The 6,940-nt window shown below is 46.0% G+C and overlaps 1 pseudogene; it reads right to left on the bottom strand.

Moving 5' to 3' along the window:
• Nucleotides 1–949: 949 nt before the first annotated feature.
• On the bottom strand, nucleotides 950–5,658 carry LOC504704 (cationic amino acid transporter 3-like; annotated as a pseudogene).
• Nucleotides 5,659–6,940: the final 1,282 nt, after the last annotated feature.

Raw genomic sequence — 6,940 nt, 5'->3', positions numbered from 1 at the left:
TGTCCTAATATTTCAAGTGTAACTCTTGACACAATATACAGTACCCGAGTTTCCTTCCCATGAGGCAATCTCTGGTGTTTTTGCTGCAAAGAGCCACAAGCAGGATCTTCTTACCTGTAGGTTAATATTTTGTTTCTTCCTCTAGATGTTGATTATATCATGGTACTTTCTTTATGAAAGTTCATCTTGCTACACATTTGTGAAGACTGAACTTTTCATTATGCATAATATGCTATTAAAAGTTTATTTGAAAAAATGTACATATACAACACCAATGTGATTTTTTCCACTGCCAGTAAACATAGAGCTTTAAATGCATACACCATCACAGTCTGTCAGGGAACGTTTAATTTTAAGGAATCCTATATGTTGTTTTCTGTTTCTCAAGGGCCTTCTGTTCCTTATAAGTTCCTGGAAAACAGAAATGAGCAGAGCTGCACGCAGTTCTCAGGACTGAGGTCATGAGGTAGAACGCATACATGGATTCCTTTCAGTAACCTTTTTACTTTTCTGTAAAACTACTTAGTCATTTTCCTATTTCCAATACATGGATTGTCTTCTGGCCCTGTGACAATTGCTATTCCCCTAGTTACTGTTGCTATGGACCTATGACTATTGTTATTCCCTTAGTTACTGTTGTTAAGCGTCTGGTTTCAGTGTTTTTTACTCAACTTTATTTTTCTGCCTAAAGCTTCCTTGTATAACAATATATAAGCACACGCTGCCATGAATAAAGTACCCTTGTTCCAGTAGAGACTTGGGTCCCCCACTTCCTTCTTTTCTTCACCTTCTTTTTGTCGACTCCTGTCCCCAGGTTCTGTTCTGTCAAGAAGACAATAACAACAGTCCACAGACTCAAAGTGTCCCTTGAACCAGAAGATAACTCCAGTGCCTAGAGGAATTCCACACAGCATCGATGTCCTGTGGTTACAGGATGTTTTTGTCAAGTCTAAGAATTGGAGGCTGGTGCCTGTGGCTCATCATTCCCTGCCAGGCTGTGTCGGATCCCATATCCAAAGTATATGACAAATCCTAGTAGGGAAATGAGATGGTGAGAAGGGAAAGTAGGCGCTCTCATCACTTACAAATACCCAATAGACCTCCTAGTATGGTGTCTGACAAACTTTTGGGGACAAGATAGTAGGAAGAGTATTGGGTTCGGTCACACTTCTTTATCCCGGAAAGTCACTTACCAATTGCATTTCAGATGCCAAATTGGACCCAGGCCCCAGAGGTGATCTGCATCATCAGGTAAATGTTCACAAAGATGCTGACCAGTGGGAGAACAGGCAGAGCAGGGACCTGTGGGCAGAGTCAGTTCATCCCTGGACACAGCCCAGACGTCTGAGAGGGAGACCCGACCCACGTGGGTGAGAAGACTCGAGTCCTCCTCAGGCTGTGTGTTGAGTGCCTGCTGAGACTGTGTATGTAAAGCACTCTGTGTGGAACTGGGGAAGGGACCACTGGTTTTAGCAACTTCTCTTCTTCTCTGGACCAGGAGAAGGATGTTTAGATGTCAAAGCCTGCAGATTGCATTCACTGAAGGTGGACACTTTGGACACATAAGGTCACCTACTTGAAGTAAAGGGGAGAGGGGTCCTGGGGCTGCCTCCAGATGATGACCATGACCCCAGTGATGAGCAGCAGCAGCAGCACAGCCACTGTTGTGAGCCCGGGGTCTCCAGAGAACATGTGGCTGGGCCACTGGGCCAGGATCAGGCTCAGGATGGTCAGCAGGAGAACTGCAAGGGTCAAGGAGGAAGAGAACACGCTGGACCCAGAAGACAAATGTATCAGTGCCTTGGGTCACACCCCGCTCCAAAGTTGCCCACCCCAGGAAGGGACATCGTATCTCCAAGGCTTTTCAACTTCCAAAATACACATTCCCACCACCTCCTGTCAGTTTCAGAATATGACCAAAGAGAAATCCAACTGCTCACCAAGCAGGAAGGTACATCCATAGACAATCTGGCCAGATTTCTAGATGGGGATGGTGCTGGCAGGGAACCACAGACTCTTTAGAAAGTTTGACATTCCTGCTTCAGGCATAGATCTTGAAGGACTTTCTTCAGTTACAGGCCCCACCTCAGTTTCTTCCTCTGTTTTTTATTCTTGCTGAAATTGTGATCTGCCTGGTACCTGAATTAGAGGTATTAAAGCAATATTAAGAGTAGCCCCTACTGATCCATCATCACACAATCTATTCCCCACCTGTGCTGCCTTAAGCAGAGCAGGATTTTAGAAGGCAGCATATCAGCCGAAGATGACTACCTCCCTATCAGTTCCCACAAGTCCAAGATCCGCAGTCAAAGTGAAGTGGAGTCTCACCTGAGGACAAGCACAGAAAAAGCCACAAGGGTGTAAGCAAGCATGATCCCAATTAACATGAATTCCACAATATCTCGGAGCTCAAAGGGTAATGCCACGATTGCTAGAATGAGGGTGGAAGAAGGGAATGAGAAACCACAGGAAAAGTCCAGGTGAGGGGAACTGATTAGAGAAGGAGTGGGTTTTGCTTATTCACCTGCAAGAGTTCCAGAAGCCAGGATGGCTATGATGGGGCTGTGGGTACCGGCATGGATCCATCCAAGTCCCCGGAAAAGGAGCCCATTATCTGCCATTGCGCAGATCAACGGAGACAAGACAAACATGGCTCTAAGGAGGCTGGATAAGAAAATGGGAACATGTGGAGAAGCAGGACAGACCGGCCATCTGCTCTCTAGTCCATGTGAGGTGTCCTTCCCTCTTGTCTCTCAATCCCAAGAGACAGGATACCTGAGCATCTGACAGTAGATGGGGAGAAACCCATGACACTGACCTGTATAAAAGGTTACATAGGAAGACAACAGCCATGACATGTCCAGCAGGAGCCCACCCAACATGGAAAGAAGCACGTGGCAAAGGATTGTAGTGATGAATCTGGTAGTAGGGCACCATGGGGGTGAGTGCCACTGAGACACCCGAGTACGCCAAAAAGCAGATGAAGATGGAGATCACCATGCTCAAGGGGACGGAACGCTGAGGATTTAGAGCTTATCTCCCTGCAGGATGGGTGGAAGTAATGGGTCAGGAAACACACTGGGGTGAAAGCACAAAACCCCCTCCCTCACACACCTCACCTTCTACCCGTCCCTAAGCCCAAGGGGAGCCCAAACCATGTCCAAACCCCCGATGGGACATACAATGACCTTGTTACCTTTAGTGACAATGACACTCAAAGCCAAAATATGATCTGAAAAATATAGCTGCTCCGTGGAGAATCCCTTCAAAGCCAAAAGGCACAAACCCTCCAGAACCCAGAGGGCCCAAGCTGTGGTGAGAGAAGGAACGAGGATGAACATGGGTGAAGTGAGTTCAGCCTTCTCTACTGGACTTCTCTGTTAACACCACAAGTCCTAGGCTCCAGGACTGCCATCACCTGGATCCATCAGCCCAGGTCTCTCGAGTCCCCACCATGTTGTCAACCCGGCACACCCTCACCCCTCACACGTGTTACTAAGGTCAAAGATACCCTCCAGTCCTGTAGATGTCACTTGATCCAGATGTGTTTTTGTAGTCCTGTTCCGTGAGCTGCCAGTTGAGCAGGTCTCCCTTAATGAAGCCAGAGATGATCACGAAGATTGGAATCAAAATATTCAAGCTTATGAACACTTTGATAATCCAGGCTGACACAGGAACTCCAAGAACCAGTACTCCTTGGATAAGATGGAATAGGAAGCATCCAAAATAAATGAATATATAGAGACAGAAAGCAGATTAGTGATCACCAGGGTCTGGGGGTTTTGGGACCAGGGTCGAGGTGGCAGATGGACAGTGACTGCTCAATGGGTACCAGGTTTCCTTTTCAGGTGATGAAAATCTCTGGAACTAGGTGGAGGTGATGGTTGTACAACACTGTGAATTTACTAGATGTCACTGAGTGTGCCCTTTATGATGGTTAATTTCTTACTGTGGCAATCATCTCACAACAGGGGGGATCTAAAAAAACCATGACATTGTGTACCTTGAATTTAGACAATTGTTTATGTCAAATATATCTCAATAAAGGTGGGCAAGTATTAAAATTGTTAATTTTACACCATGAGAATTTCATCTCCATTGAAAAAACATCTTTGGTCTCAATAGAGAGGAAGGAACTTTTTTGGTCTAAGGAAATGATTCTGAGCAGGCATAATTTTGCCTTCCAAGGGACATTTGGCTCTGTCCGGGGACATTCTCAATACCTCAGTTTGGGGGAATGGGCATCAGGGGTATCTAGTGGGTAAAGTCCAGGGTTGTTGCTCAAAACTCTATAATGACTTGAAAAAAAAAAAAAAAAAACCCACCCTACAATGCACAGGACAACCCCCACACCAAAGAATGATCCAGCCCAGAATCTCTACTGCCAAGGGTAGAAAACAACCGGCTATGTCCTCCCTTTCTGTCTCTCATATCTCAGACCCTTCTTCCTGTTCTAAGCCCTCCACCATTCCACCACTCCAATCCTTTCCCACCCCACTTCCCCCTCCACACCTCACTCTTCTATCACTGACCCCTTCTCACCAGTAATCAGCAGCAGCGGGCCCAGCACGACAAAGTCGGGGAAAGTGCCGAGGGCAGAGGGCATATACGGAGAGAAGGTTCCTTCTAACGCCTGAGAGATGTGGTTCCCAGTGAGGCTGTCAAAGGCGATGCTCCAGGCCTTGGCCACACAAGCAGTGCCTGCAGTGATAAGAGGAATATTCAGTAACACACATAAACACACATCCTCTGCTATGTGCCTTGGGATGTATTTTTTTTTTTTAAAAATCAAGCAAAAACCCTAATCTCAAAGTTTCTTTTCATGGGGGAGGGGAGAGAGGGAAGGGGAAAGCAGACCCAAATGATTCACAAAATACATCAACTGGTTAATACACTGAGAGGAGATCAATGCTATATAAGAAAAGAAGACAGGGAAGTGGGACCAGGAGGGCAGGGAGATGAGGGTGAAATGTAAAATCTAGAGATAATGGAAAATCCCACAAAGACAACAGCTGAGCAGAGACTTCAATATGATGAGGGGGTGAGCCTGTGGGCCATGTCCCCCTCTCATCTACCCTCTACAGTTCCCTTTCTTCTGAGTTCTTGGTCCATCATTTAAGCAAAACAGGATAGAGCTGAGTAGAAAGAAGTTGAAGGGGTTTTGGCCACTATTACCAGGTTCCTGCTGCAAGGTCAATAGCAAGGGGTTTATACATGAGTATGACCCCAATATCACCTCCCTGTTTCTGGATCTTTAGCCCACATCTTCCCCCTACCCATCATCTCACCAACAAATAAGGACAAAATGAGGTTCCAGCCAATGACAAAGGCACACAGTTGTCCCATGATGACATAGCTATGGAGATACATAGAACCAACATGTGGTATCTGGGCCCCCAGCTCAGCATAGCAGAGCCCGAACAACACAGAAGACAGGGAGTCCACCAAGAAGCAGATGATAACTGATGGTCCAGCTATTAGCTTGGCAATGAAGCCAATCAAGACGTACACACCGGATCCCAGGCTTCTGCCCTCACCCAAGACAACCAGATCTAGGATGTTCAGATGAGCCATGGGACTCTCAGATTCTTCTATGGGCTCCAGCGGCCGCCTGTGGACCAGCTTCTGACCAAACTGGCGAGCATACTGACACAGCATCCTAGACATAGTTGAGGAAACCATGATCTGCTGAGAAAACAAGACACAGAGCCATCAAGAATGTCCATCCTACACAAGGTCCTACTGTGTAAACCAGGAAACTCTGTTCAATATCCTGTGATAGACCATAATGGAAAAGAATATCAAAAAGCACCAAAATACATATATATAACTGAATCCCTTTGCCATACAGCCAAAGTTAATACATTATAAATCAACTTTACTTCAACAAAATAAATGTTAGAAGAAAGAATGTCCATCTGCCCTTGGCCCTGGGAGTCCAATTCCACAAAGCAGTGGAGTGATGGGGAAGTGAGTGAATAGTGAGTCACTCAGTCATGTCTAACTCTTTGCGACCCCATGGGCTGTAGCCCACCAGGGCCAGGCCCCTCTGTCCATGGGATTCTCCAGGCAAGAATACTGGAGTGGGTTGCCATTTCCTTCTCCAGGGGATCTTCTTGACCCAGGGATTGAACCCGGGTCTCTTATGTCTCCTGAGTTGCAGGCAGATTCTTTACCATCTGAACCACCAGAAGAGTGACGGGGAGCAGGTGGTAAAAGGACACACTTGGCAAGTTCTCCATCTCTGAGCTTTGGTCCCTTAAGCATAAATACACCTTTTAATATATTTCAAAGTTACTGGAAGGGTGGCTGAAGAGAAGTTGGGGGAGCAGAAAACATCACCCTAAAATGTGTCACTTTGGCTTGTGGGTTGTTTTGAGCTGAACACAATTAAGATGCTGCAGACTCAAAAAAATCTTTTTTCCTCTCATATTATGGCTCAAAATCATTTAGATTAGGCAACCTATGCCAGGACCTATTACCAGGGATAACTTTTTATCTCAGAAAGACTCTCCTGCCTGGAGCCGCAAATATTTTTTCCCAAGCATTTGTTCTACCCATTTTCCTGTAAGTTGTCTTCCTCCCTTTTGAAGCCCCAGATCCCTACTTCCTTCTCCTCAGCTTAGGGGAGTGTATAACCCTCGATTACCTGATTGTGCCTCAGAATTTTTATGGGCCCACCATACGAAGTAATTTGAATTTGTTAACCCTGATGCTAGGAAAGATGGAGAGCAGGAAGAGAAGGGGGTGACAGAGGATGAGATGGTTGGATGGCATTGTCAACTCAATGGACATGAATTTGAGCAAACTCCAGGATATAGTGCAGCACAGGGAAGCCTGGCAGGCTACAGTCCATGGGGTCTCAAAGAGTCAGACACAGCTTAGTGACTGAACAACAACACTTTAAAAATGGCTAAGATGGTAAATTTCATGTAACTTG

The sequence above is a fragment of the Bos taurus genome, chromosome 18, assembly GCF_002263795.3.
Source record: "Bos taurus isolate L1 Dominette 01449 registration number 42190680 breed Hereford chromosome 18, ARS-UCD2.0, whole genome shotgun sequence".
Taxonomy (NCBI): Eukaryota; Metazoa; Chordata; class Mammalia; order Artiodactyla; family Bovidae; genus Bos; species Bos taurus.
Note: the sequence above shows the minus strand (reverse complement) of the source record. Positions and strands in the feature narration are given on the sequence as shown.